The sequence below is a fragment of the Saimiri boliviensis genome, chromosome 4 (assembly GCF_048565385.1).
Source record: "Saimiri boliviensis isolate mSaiBol1 chromosome 4, mSaiBol1.pri, whole genome shotgun sequence".
NCBI lineage: Eukaryota > Metazoa > Chordata > Mammalia > Primates > Cebidae > Saimiri > Saimiri boliviensis.
The window spans coordinates 126,804,286-126,818,615 of record NC_133452.1 but is presented as its reverse complement, the minus strand read 5'-3'; positions in this window follow the sequence as shown (position 1 = coordinate 126,818,615).

Sequence of the window (14,330 nt, the reverse complement as noted above, 5' to 3'; positions counted from 1 at the left end):
CAATGGGGAGAATGCAAGACCTAGATTTTTATCCTGAAAGACCCAGGGCAGGAACACTTGGTGTCCACTAGTAGGAAGATATAACTGAATATAAATAAGATATAGATTAATATAGAGAAGTAGGATAAAGCAACGCTGCATATTCTTTTCTACCTTCTCATCCTACGTTCCTGTCTAGAAATATATATCTATATATACATAAACATCAAAAACTTATAGGGGTCAGGGGTAGGGAAAAGAGTGCTCTGGTATCGCCAAGTACCCAGATGTGGTCATATAATATTATCTACAACCTTGGCCGAAATAAAGTAAAACAGGAAATTAGAAGAATGTTAAACTTCGTGTGCTATTTAAACTGTAAATACACACACATAGTGGTAACATACTGCATTTTTTTTAAAATTTAATATATCTCACTCTAAGATTTATCATTTTTTTATATAGCTGTACAATATTCCATAGGCTTAAAGTATCATCACTCCTTTCAGAGTTATTGATAACCATGTAAATTGTTATTAAGACTTTTGTCTTTATAAACAATGCTGCAGTGAACAACACTGTACATGTCATTTTGCATGGAAACAAATACAGAGAGCTGAGAATAAGTTCCTGCAAGTGGAATGGCTAGAGCAGACGTCCCCAAACTACGGCCCCGAGGCCATTTATCCGGCCCCCCGCCGCACTTCAGGAAGGGGCACCTCTTTCATTGGTGGTCAGTGAGAGGAGCACAGTATGTGGCGGCCCTCCAATGGTCTGAGGGACAGTGATCTGGCCCCCTGTGTAAAAAGTCTGGGGACGCCTGGGTTAAAGGAAAGGGCATGGGATTTAGTGTTTGATATTGTATCATTTTATACCCACATAGACAAAGTATGAGAGTACCTATTTCCTCACTATCTCTTCAATACAATAGTTTATTAAAATCCTTTATCTTTGATAATCTGATAGGTTTAAAGAAAGCATCTTAATTTTGACTTAATGTGATAATTGTTCTTATGAGGGAGGTTGAGCATCTTTTCACCTATTTAGGAGTCATTTGTCTTTCTATTTATTCCGATTCCTGTCTATTCATTACTGATACAGTTTGAGTGTTTGTCCCCCTCCAAATCTCCTTAGTGTTGAATTGGTGCAATCCCCTCTAGTTTACATGAGAGCTGGTTGTTGAAAAGATCCTAGCACCTCCTCCCTCTTTCTTCCTCCCTCTCTTGGCATGTGACACTGTAGCTTCCCTTCCCTTCCACGTAACTAGAAGCTTCCTTAAGCCTCACTAGAAACAGAGCAGATGCTGGCACCATGCTTCTTATACAACCCGCAGAGCTGTCAGCCAAATAAATCTCTTTTCTTTGTAAATTACTTGGACTCGGATATTCTTTTATAGCAGTGCAAACTGGAATAATACAATCGCCTCTGCCCATTTTTCTGTTGGGCAGGTGGTCTTTTTCATATCATTTTTTGTAAACCCTTTAAATACAAAATTGATCCTCATTATTCATGAATTCCATTTTTACAGACCTACTCAATAACATTATCTGTCTTCCTCTAATCAATACTCACAGCACCTACGTGGTCACTCACAGACAGGCACGGAGCAGCGAAACATTTGTTAGCTGAGGTCAAACAAGGTGACTCTCTGCCTTCCTGTCCCGGTTCTCATACTCTTAAACAAGTGTCTTTTTCACGGTCTATTTAGTGCCATATTTTCCACATTTTCAACATTTTCGTGCTGTTTACTGGTGATTTTGCTGTGGAAAATGGCCCCTAAATATAGTGCTTCAGAGCTGTCTAGTGCTTCTAAGGGCAAGAAGGCTATGGTGTGCCTATGGAGAAAATCCATGTGCCAGATAAGCTTCCTTAAGGCATGAGTTACAGCACTGTTGACCGTGAGTTCAGTGTCAATGAACATTATATACTAGAGAATATATAACAAAAATAGATATTCGATAAGGTGTTTTTAAACAAAAATACATACAGAACAAGGTTACATAGTGACTGGTTAAGGAAAATGTTGTGATCAAAGGCTCTTACAGGAACCTCGCCCTTTATTTCCCATAGGAGCAATAGTTCAGTAGTTATCGTTCAGCTTTCTCAGTGACTTTATAAAACATAACTATCAGTACTGATGACCATCTGCTGTATTTAGGAAATTAACTCTTTGTTTATACCATGAAATTATTTTGTCCAGCTTGTCATTTGTCATTTAATTTTGCTTATTTGGTGGGCAAGAATTTTTTTTTTAATTTTTATGTGGTTGAGTTTACAAATTTATATTTACTATATATGCCTCTGGTTATTGTGATTTAGCTAGAAAGGGAAAAAAATGAGTGAGTGGAATAGACACCTAAATTCAGATATTATCTGCCATCTGGTTTGTGGACCTCTGCTCAAGCAGGAACAAGCTATCTCTCCATCCACTCGAATAAAACCCACCTGGTAGAGAAGAAAAGAGATTATATGACTCTTACTTCAAAGGAATGCAATTAGACTCTCTAGGGTACTATTTCACTTTATCCTTGAAATATTTATTTGATGATGGCCTAAGCCCATGGCCCCAGTTACAAAGAAATGCATAAAAGCTTTCACTATTCCTTTTACAAAACACACAGCAAGGATATTGTTATATTTTGGGTGTCAAACTTGACCATACATAAACTGCAGAAGTTGCTTTTAACAATTATAAAACTTTCCCTTTAATCAAGTGTGACTGGGAGCATCCCTAAAAGAATGAGAACCAACCTTCTAGCAAAATGAGGTATGTTTTGTCAGTGATCAGCTAAGATTGTCCCTAGCTGTCTTTTAACGAAGCTGAAGGTGACAAACTGACTCCAAATAGGAAGTCACACGTCCAGCGCCTCAGCTTGTGGAATCTCAGGTGATGGGTGATTTTCAGACTCTGATAGCAACACTCACACAAAGGCACCACCAAAAGTCTCTCCTTACCCACAATACTCCTCATCAGTAATTTGACTTCAGCAACAGATATGAATCTGTGACCTATATGCAAATTATTCCTGATAACATGGATGCTAAATTGTAAAAAGAATTAACAAAAGCATCCTATTTGACAAGGGTTCCGTTTTACCACTACTAGGGCAATAAACAGGTCACGCCTGTCAGGGCTGGTGAGCTTTATTATGTGTAATCCACACAATAGTACCATTGAATTTTCAGTGTCTGGTGATTAATCCCACGTTTGTGAGTTCTGGTGCCCTAGAAATGTGTTTGGAATGCTCAAAGCCTCCCTTCTAGTTCCCCATTGGTTATTACAAAACACTTGTCTTTCATGTAAAACAAAAGCACTGTACTCTCTACATTCTCATAATTCTATTAGAAAAAATGAAGTGGATATGTTGTTCTTTAAAGAAGAAGCATTATGAAGAAGTGAATATCACTGGAGGTGAAGTTGGGAGACAGGTTTTCTGTTCTTCCCACCTGCTTCTTCCTCTATGAACTAAATTGTGTCCCCTTAGCCCACTCCAAAAATTCATAGGTTGAAGCCCTAACCTTCAAATGGACTGTGTTTGGAGATAGGGCTTTTAGGAGGTAATTGTGGCTAAATGAAGTCATAAGAGAGAGGCCCTCATCTGATAGGATTGGTGGCTTTATAAGAAGAGGAAGACAGGAAGATCCCTCCCTCTCCCTCTTCCTCTCCCTCACCCTCTATGTTCAGGAACCAAGAAAGGGCTTGTGAGGTCACTGCAAAAGAACAGCTGGAAGTCAGGAAGAGGGCCCTCACCAGAAACAAACCATGCTGGCGCCCTGATCTCAAACGTCCAGCCTCCAGAATTCTAAGAAAATCAATTTCTGTTGCTTAAGCCACACAGCCTATGGTATTTTGTTGTGGCAGCCCAAAACAAGACACTGCCTTTCCTTCTCCCAGGGACGCTGGTGCTTCTGCCATATAGGTTGTGAACAGTCTATTGTGTGGCCACACATTTCCTCACGAAGTCCCCTGACCCACACCTCAACAGTACCCAACAGTCCTAACCTTTGCTAATAACTTCCTCCTCCTCTCAATTAATACGAATTTCTCCTTTCTAACCATTGTACCCTTAAAACTTTGTCAGGGCAGGATGCAATAACAGATTGCAATAGACCAGGTGGCTTAAACAATAAGAATTTGCTTTCTTTTTTGAGACGTGGTCTTGTTCTATTGCCAGGCTGGAGTGCAGTGGCACAATCCTGGCTTACTGTAACCTCCTCCTCCCAGGTTCAAGTGATTCCCCTGCCTCAGCCTCCCGAGTAGCTGGGACTACAGGCATGCGCCACCATGCCCGGCTCATATTTTGCATTTTAGTAGAGAAGGGGTTTCACCTTGTTGGCCAGGATGGTCTCGATCTTCTGACCTCGTGATCCGCCTGCCTTGGCCTCCCAAAGTGCTGGGATTACAGGTCTGAGCCACCGCACCCGGCCAAGAATTTACTTTCTTGAGTTCTGGAGGCTGGAAGTCTGAGATTAGGGTGCCAGCATGGCTGGGTTCTGATGGGGACCGTCATCTAGATTCCAGACAGCTGACTTCTCCTTAGAGCGTCATGTGGCAGAATGACAGCTAGCTAGCTTTCTGGCCCCTTCTTATAAGGGCATTAATCACACTGATGCGGGCTCCACCCTCAGGACCTAATTACCTCCCCAAAGCCCCACTGCTAAGCACTATCACATTGGGATTATGGTTTCAACATATGCATTTTGGGAGAGACAAATATTCAGTGCATTGCCAGAATATTTTCTTAGATGACTGGATGATCTGATAAACTATTCCACGCTATAGTGTTGATGTCTGGTAATGATTTCATCTGTCATATTCGTTTCTTCCCCTTCTCCTAACCCATGTAGGTACCTGGAGACAGTGTAGATCTCCTGAAAATTGCCCAGGTTATTCTTACAGATTTTGATAAGGAAAGAAAAGGCCTGAAAACACAGCGTATTCTGGAGATGGGCAGAGGAAGTGGGCAGAAGCACCACCCAGAGGGCTAACATCGAAGGCAAATGATTCCCTTCACAGTCTGCTTCCGTGCTTTGGGAATTGACCCAGGGCTTTGGCTTTCGATTCCATGCTTCTTGCAACACATAATCTTGCCTCCTTCCGTGACATTATTAAAATCAGGTTTTTAAAAAGCCAAAAGGTGATCATTTTAGGCCCTAAAGCAGGTCTCCAGCAGAGATATTTGAGGGTGAGGGGGTCATTTTGATCCCCCTTCCTCCACAGCTTGGTACTTTCATCTATTTATCAGCATTTAAGTGTGTAGTAATGGATGAAAGCATCAAGCAATGGAGGAAAAGGGATCTTGTGTATTAATCTGAGTTCACAGTTTCAAAGATGTGAGAAATACAGATTTAATTTTTTTCCATAGATTGAACCAGGTACAATCCTTAGCCCTTTTCCCACTAATTTGTGGGCATCCATCCCTCCAAAGCCCCTTCTCAGCATATAGTCACACCAGAATCCAAGAGGCTGGGCAGTGCACGGAAACTGGGAGAAAGACACTCAATGGTCGGTGTCTCCCTAGGGCCCCTGTTGTCCTCATCAGCCAAGCCCACAGTGCTTCCCTCAATGGGCATTTCTTTGCTTCTGCACCATGAGTGGGGGGTACAGTGCCTAAGGCACAACTACCACTCTCACACCCTCTCCCCACTCCAAGTCTTTACAACTGCATGGGCCTTCACCATGCAATAGGGCATGGGTTTTCCTTCTCCCTTTCATCTACCTCAAATACTTATGTCTTTGACCTTTTATTTTGATCTGTGGGAAAAAAAAAAAAATCTATCCCTTTCTTTTTTTTTTTTTTTTTTTTTTTTTTTTTTGAGATGGAGTTTCGCTCTTGTTACCCAGGCTGGAGTGCAATGGCGCGATCTCGGCTCACCGCAACCTCCGCCTCCTGGGTTCAGGCAATTCTCCTGCCTCAGCCTCCTGAGTAGCTGGGATTACAGGCACGCGCCACCATGCCCAGCTAATTTTTAGTATTTTTAGTAGAGACGGGGTTTCACCATGTTGACCGGGATGGTCTCGATCTCTTGACCTCATGATCCACCCGCCTCGGCCTCCCAAAGTGCTGGGATTACAGGCTTGAGCCTAATGGGCCTTAAAAGCTTTGCATGAACTTGTCAAAGTTGGGGCTTTAGGAAAAGAAAAGCCAGGAAGAGAAATTCTTACTGACAACTTCTGCTTCTGGTCCCTAACAAAAACCTTGTCTAAGCCAAAAGAACACTAAAGCGTTTCATTACACTCGTGGAACGGGGAAAGAAAAAATACAAGGAGAAAAACTAATATTTTCTTAAGTATTCTAGCCCACAAACAGCAGATCCTGCGTAGAAATATCTATTAAATTTACAGGGAAAATGTTTTTCCTGAATATTTTTAGGCAGCTGGGAAGAGCACCAGCCTGGAGAGAAGCCTTAAACCCACTTCTGCTAATCACTCTTATAAGCCACTTTTCTTCTCTGTACTAGATTCTGTACACTTGTTCATTCAATAAACTTTTATAAGCACTATCCTCTGCAGGAATTGGGGGGTGGGGGGTGTGCTACAGGTCCTGAGGCTTCAAAGATAAATGTTGACCTCCCTCCGGGAGCACATAATCAGCATATAAACCAAAGATTACAATTGCAAGGATAGAGATGCTTCCAAGATGCTACAGAGCACTGAGGGAGGAAACTTAATGCGGCCTGAAGAGGAGCAGTCTCAACCGAGTCCTGCAGGAGTAGATGAAAAACAGGCCAAGGGTGCTAAAACGGAAGCACTAGAAAGGGTAGCACTGCCAACAGGAGTGACGTGTGAGAGTGAGGAGAGGTTCGTAGGGACCAAATCTGAGTGTGGCTTTCACGGTGTATTGTCTTTGAGTAACAATGAAGTATCTTGGAAAAGCTTTGGTGGGAGGAGGTGTCATATGCTAAGAATTACATGTCTTTTGCTTTGCTTCATTTTATTTGGACAGCTTAAACAGCACAAACTTATATTACCGTTCTGGAGACCGGAAGTCTGAAGGAGGTCCCACAAGGCTAAAATCAAAGCGTTGGCAGAGCTGCATTCCTTTCTGGAAGCTTGAGGAGAGAATCCATTTTCTTGCCCTTTCCAGCTTCTAAAGCCTGGCCACCATCCTTAGCTCATGGCCTCTTTCACCTTCAAAGTCAGCAAAGGCAGTTCAAGTCCTTCTCACATTGTATCACTCTCACCATTTTCATTATGTTTTCCTCTTCTACTTTTTCTGACATTTTAAAAAAATTGAGATAAAGTCCACATAACATAAAATTAACTGTTTTAAACTGTATAATTCAATGTCAAATAGGACATCCACAGTATTGTGCAACCACCATCTACATCAAGTTCCAAAACATTATCACCTCAAAAGAAAGCCTGTGCTCAGTAAGCAGACACTCCTCCTGCCTTCCTCCCAGCTCCTGACAACCCTCAATCTGCTTTCTGTCTCTGTGAATTTACCAATTCTGATTATCTCTTATAAAAGGAATTACGCTATATGTGACCTTTTGTATCTGGCTTCTTCCACTTAGCATAATGCTTTTGAGGTTCATCCATGTTGCAGCATGTGTCAGCACATCCTTCTTATTTTATTTACATATTTATTTATTTATTATTACTTTTTTTAGATGGACTTTCACTCCTGTTGCCCAGGCTGGAGTGCAGTGGCACAGTCTCAGCTCACTGCAACCTCTGCCTCCTGCGTTCAAGTGATTCTCCCGCCTCAGCTTACCAAGTAGCTGGGATTACAGGCACCTGCCACCATGTCCAGCTAATTTTTGTATTTTTAGTAGGGATGGCCTCACTGGTCTCAAACTTCTGACATCAGGTGATCCACCCGCCTTGGCGTCCCAAAGTGCTGGGATTACAGGCAAGAGCCACCACCTCACCCGGCCTCAGTCCTTTTTATGGTTAAATAATACTCCATTGCAGGGCTAGGAAACATTTATCTATTCTTTTGTTGATGAATATTTGGGTTATTTCCACCTTTTGGCTAATGTGAATAGTGCTGCTATACATAGTGTTTGGGTGCTTGCTTTCAGTTTCTTTTATGTACAAGTGTTTTTTGATGTCTGTTTTCAGATTTTCTCACTATCCCTAGAAGTGGAATTGCTGGGTCATGTAGCAGCTTTTTTTTAAGAAACCACCAAACTGTTTCCCACAGCAGCTTCACCATTTTACATTCCTACCAACAATGTATGAGGGTTCCAGCTTCTTTACATTCTTGAAAAAACTTGTTGTTGTTGTTGTTTTTAAGTTATATTGTAACTAGCCTAAGGGGTGTGAAATCATCTCCTATTATGACTTTGATTTGCATTTCCCTAGTGATTAATGATGCTGAGAATCTTTTTATGACTTTCTTTTTAAATAACTGAATTTGGAGGTTGTATGTAATATGGCTTTAAAATGAAGTTAAAAAAAAAAGTAGAAAAACCAATTTTCCAAATTAAATCTGATGACCTCATGAACAAACAGTAGGAGTAAGGAAAGAGAAAAAAAGATAAACTGGAGAAATATTTAGAAAGTAAAACTGTAAGAATTTGGAGCCAGTTGAATGTGGTGGTCTGAAAGAAAGCGAGAAATGAAAGCCCTTCCATTACCCTCATTCATAAAATGAAAGGGTTGGGCCAGTTGGCCTAGAATGTTTGCCAGCACTAAGGTTCCCTTTTAAAAGTGAATTCACCTTGCAAATGTCAAATGGGTTTATCAAGTGAAATTGAGTCAAGGCTCCTTAAAACTGACGTTGCATGTATTAACTGCTTCTAAGGATAAGCTCCTCAGATTTCAGGGACAGCTGAGACAGGACAAAATTTAAATGAAAACAATTCAATCTAATTACTTACAAATTAATTGTTAATTAACTTAATTAAGTTCAACCATGGTAGCCTCTAAATATTAGTCACCCTGTTTTACATGAAATTCTGTAAGTCAAGTACCAGGGATTTATCATGCTGTTTGGGAATACAGATTCCAAAGAGAATTATTTTTTAAAGTCTGCACAATGGGAGGGCAGAACAAGATGGCCAAATAGAACCCTTCCGTGACTGTCCCCCTGAAAGAACATCTAATTGAACAGCTATCCATTCAAGAAAGCACCTTCATAAGCAGGAAAAAAATCAGGTGAGCAATCATAGTACCTGATTTTAACATAATATCAAGGATAGAGGATTGAATAGGGTGGGAAAGACAGTCTTGCGTTGTCTGCAGCACCCCTCGCCCAGCCCTCCTCAGTGCTGTACGTGTGGAAGGCGAATCTGTGTGCTTGGGAGAAGGAGATCTAAGTGAGTGCGTGACTTTGCCCTGGAACTCAGTGTGGCCCTGTCACAGTGTTGTGTCTTGTGAAACACAACCCACAACAGATTTCTGCTGGTACCCATGGAGAGAGAATATAGATAAGCCCCGGGCTAGAGGGGAATTCTCATCCCCAGCAGGAGTACTGACTGACTCTGCCTTAAGCTGACTCATGAGACCTGTGGCCCAGAATAAATCTGAGTGGCAGTCAGGCCACAAAAACTACAGTCCTTGGGCAAGGCTTAGTGGCCAGCCGGTCTCAAAGGCAGTGGATTTTGGGTGCACATGACCCAGTGCAATACCAGCTGTAGGGGCCAAGGGAGTGCCTGCATCCTACCTCTCCCAGTTCGAGGCAGTTCAGCTCCAAGAGAGACTCCTTTCACTTGGGGAAAGGAGAGGGAAGAGAACAGAGGACTTTGTCTTGCAACTTGGGTACCAACTCAGCCAAAGTAAAATAAAGCACCAAGCAGATTCCTGAAGCCCCTGATTGTAAGTCCTAATTCCTGGATTGTATTTCTAAATCCACCTTGGGCCAAAAGGAAATACACTGCCCTGAAGGGAAGAATCTAGTCCTGGCAGGATTTATCACCTGCTGACTAAAGAGCCCTTGAGTATTGAATAAACATCAGTGGTAGTCAGACAGTAGTTGCCATGGGTCTTGGGTGAGGCCCAGTATGGCACTGGCTTCAGGTATGACCCAGCACAGTGCCAGCTGTTGTGGACATGGGAGTGTTTACATCCCCTCTGCCAATTCCAGGCAGCCCAGCATGATCAGAGACTCCTGCTGATTGGAGGAATGAGAAAGAAAAAAGCAAGAGACTTTGCAGGGTAACCTAGGGAATGCTTCCTTATTTTAGCCAACTCCATCGATGCTGTGCCTCTAGGAGTTGGCAAGAGTCACAGTGCTTCTGGGTTTGGGGAACTCTCCACCCCCTCTGTCCCCAGTGCTGATACAGCTGCAGCTGCAGTGACTACAGGCTTAAATCGCAATATTGAATCTTCTTTGAACATGTCCTTCTCTAAAAGAATGAGTACAAACAAGGCCAGATTGCAAAGACAGAAATAAATAACTCTTCAATGCCCAGATATTGACAAACATCCACAAGCATGAAGAACATTCAGGAAAATTTGACAACAGAAAACAAACTAAATAAGGCACCAGGGACCAATCTCATAGTGATAGAGGTATGTGACCTTTCAGGCACAATTCAAAATAGTTGTTTTCAGGAAGCTCAATGAATTTCAAGATAAGACAGAAAAGGAATTCAGAATTCTATCAGAAAAAAATTTCAAAGAAATTGAAATACAAACAACAAGAAATCCTGGAGCTGAAAAATTCAATTGACAAACCAAAAAATGTATCAGTCTCTCAATAGCAGAATTGATCAAGAAGGAAAAATAACTAATGAGCCTGAAGACAGGCTATATAAAAATATGCAAAGGAGGCTGGGCATGGTGGCTCATGCCTATAATCCCAGCACTTTGGGAGGCCAAGGCAGGGACCAGCCTGACCAATATGGTGAAACCCTGTCTCTACTAAAAATATGAAAATTAGCTGGGCATGGTGGCATACACCCATAGTCCCAGCTACTCAGGAGGATGAGACAGGAGAAAGTACTTGAACCCAGGAGGCAGAGTTTGCAGTGAGCTGAGGTCACACCACTGCACTCCGCCTGGGTGACAAAGCAAGACTCCATCTCAAAAACAAAACAAAAAATACACAAAAGATAAAAAAAAAAACTTTTTAAAGCATGCTTACAACATCAAGAAAACAGACTTAAAATGACAGATCTAAGAGTTACTGGCCTTAAAGAGGATGTAGAGAGAGATATTGAAATAAGAAGTTTATTCAAAAAAAAAAAAATAACACAGAACTCTCTAGACCTAGAGAAAGATGTGAATATCTAGGTAAAAGAAGGTTATACAACACCAAGTGGATTCAACCCAAATAAAACTGACTCAAGGCATATAAAAATCAAACTCTCAAAGGTCAAGGATAAAAGATCCTAAAAGCAACAATGGAAAATAAGTAAATAACATATAAAGGAGCTTTGATACATCTCAGCATATTTTTCAGTGGAGCCTTACAGGGCAAGAGAGAGTGGGATAACATATTCAACATCTGAAGGAAAAATCTTCCAACCTATATTATTGTAGCACCAAAATGATCCTTCAAACATGAGAGAAAAATAGACTTCCCCCAGACAAACAAAAGTTGAGGGATTTCGTCAACATCAGACCTATCTTATAAGAAATGCAGATACTGTTCCAAGATGATCAAATAGGAACTCTGGTATGCAGCTCCCAACAAGATTGACACAGAAGGCAGGTGATTTCCACATTTCCAACTGAGGTACCTGGTTCATCTCATTGGGACTGGTTGGACAGTGGGTGCAGCCCAAGGAGGGCAAGCCAAAGCAGGGTGGGGCATTGCTTCACCCAGGAAGTGCAAGGGGCTGGGAAGCTTCCTCTCCTAGCCAAGGGAAGCCACCAGGGACAGTTTCCTGCACTCCGGCCCAGATACTCCACTTTTTCCATTCCCCATGGTCTTCAAAACCCACAGACCAGGAGATTCCCTCCAATACCAACACAACCACCAGGGCCCTGGGTTTCCAGCACAAAACGAGGCAGCTCTTTGGGCAGAAACCAAGCTAGCCACAGCAGTCTTTTTTTCACACCCCAGTGGTGCCTGGAACAGCAGCAAGACGGAACTGTTCACTACCCTGGAAAGGGGGCTGAAGCCACGGAGCCAAGTGGTCTGGCTCGGCAGGCCCCACACCCACAGAAACCAGCAAGCTAAGATTCACTTATTTGAAATTCCTACAGCCAGCACAGCAGTCTGAGCTCAACCCGGGTCATTGGAGCTCAGTGAAGGGAGGGGCATCTGCCATCACTGAGGCTTGAATAGGCGGTTTCAACCCCACAGTGTAAGCAAAGCTGCCAGGAAATCTGAACTGGGTGGAGCCTAACACAGCTCAGCAGCCACAGGCACTGTCTCACTAGATGTCATCACTGGACAGAGCATCTCTGAAAAAAGGCAGCAGCCCATCAAGGACTTATAAATAAAGCCCCCACCTTCCTGGGGCAGAACACCTGTGAAAAAGGGTGGCAGTGAGTATAGCTTCAGCAGACCTAACCGTCGCCTGGCAGCCCTAAAGAGAGCAGCGGATTTCCCAACACAGCATTCGAGCTCTGATAAGGAGCAGAGAGCCTCCTCAAGTGGCTCCCTGATCCCCATATATCCTGACTGGGAGACAACTCCCAGTAGGCGCCAACAGACACCTCATACAGGAGTGCCCTGGCTGGCATCTAGTGAGTACCCATCTGGGATGATGCTACCAGAGGAAGGAAGGCAACAATGTTTGCTGTTTTGCAGTTGCCACTGGTGATTCCCAGGTAAGCAGGGTCTGGAGTGAACCTCCAGAAAACTCCAGCAGACCTGCAACAGAGGGGCCTGACTGTTAAAAGGAAAACTAACAACAGAAAGAAATAGTTTCAATATCAACAGAAAGGATGTCCACTCAGAGACTCCATTCAAAGGTCATTAGCCTCAAAGACCAAAGGAAGATAAATCCACAGGCATGGAAAGAAACCAGTGCAAAAAGGCTGAAAAGTCCAAAAACCAGAATGCCTCTTCTCCTTTAAGGGATCACAGCTCCTCACCAACAAGGGAATAAAACTGGACGGAGAAGAAGTTTGACAAATTGACAGAAGCAGGCTTCAGAAGGTGGTTAATAACAAACTTCTCCAAGCTAAAGGAGCAAGTTCTAGCCCAATACAAGGCAGCTAAGAACTCTGAAAAAACGTTAGATGAAATGCTATCTAGAATAACCAGTTTAGAGAAGAGCATAAACGACCTGATGGAGCTGAAAAACACAGCACAAGAACTTTATGAAGCATTCACAAGTTTCAATAGCCAAATCAATCAAGCGGAAGAAAGGATATCGGTGATTGAAGATCAACTCAATAAAATAAAGCAAGAGACAAGATTAGAGAAAAAAGAGTGAAAAGAAATGAACAAAGCCTCCAATAAACAGGAGAGTACATGAAAAGACCAAATCTATGTTTGGTCGGTGTACACAAAAGTAAAGGGGAGAATGAACCAAGTTGGAAAACACTCTTCAGGATTTTATCCAGGAGAACTTCCCCAATATGGCAAGCAGACCAACATTCAAATTCAGGAAATACAGAGAACACCACAAAGATACTCCTCAAGAAGAGCAACCCCAAGACACATAATCATCAAATTTCACCAAGGTTGAAATGAAGGAAAAAATGCTAAGTGCAGTCAGAGAGAAAGGCCAGATTACCCACAAAGGGAAGCCCATCAGACTCACAGTGGATCTCTTGGCAAAAACCCTACAAGCCATAAGAGAGTTGGGGGCCAATACTGAACATTCTTAAAGAAAAGAATTTTCAACCCAGAATCTCACATCCAGCCAAACTAAGCTTCATAGGCAAAGGAGAAATAAAATCCTTTATAGACAAGCAAATGCTGAGAGATTTTGTCACCACGAGGCCTGCCCTACTAGAGCTCCTGAAGGAAGCACTAAACATGGAAAGGAACAATTGGTACTAGCCACTGCAAAAACATACCAAACTGTAAAGACCGTCAACACTAGCCACATCAACTAACGGGCAAAATAACCAGCTAGCATCATAATGGCAGGATCAAGTTCACACATAATATTAACCTTACATGTAAATGGGATAAAGAGTCAAGACCCATTGGTGTGCTGTATTCAGGAGACCCATCTCACATGAAAAGACACACATAGGCTAAAAATAAAGGGTTGCAGGAATATTTACCAAGCAAATGGAAAGCAATAAAAAGCAGAGGTTGCAATCCTAGTATCTGATAAAACAGATTTTACACCATCAAAGGTCAAAAGAGACAAAAAAAAAAAAAAGTCATTACATAATGGTAAAGGGGTCAATGCAACAAGAAGAGCTAACTATCCTAAATATATATGCACCCAATACAGGAGCACCCAGATTCATAAAGCAAGTTCTTAGAGTCCTACAAAGAGACTTAGACTCCCGCACAATAATAATGGGAGACTTTAACACA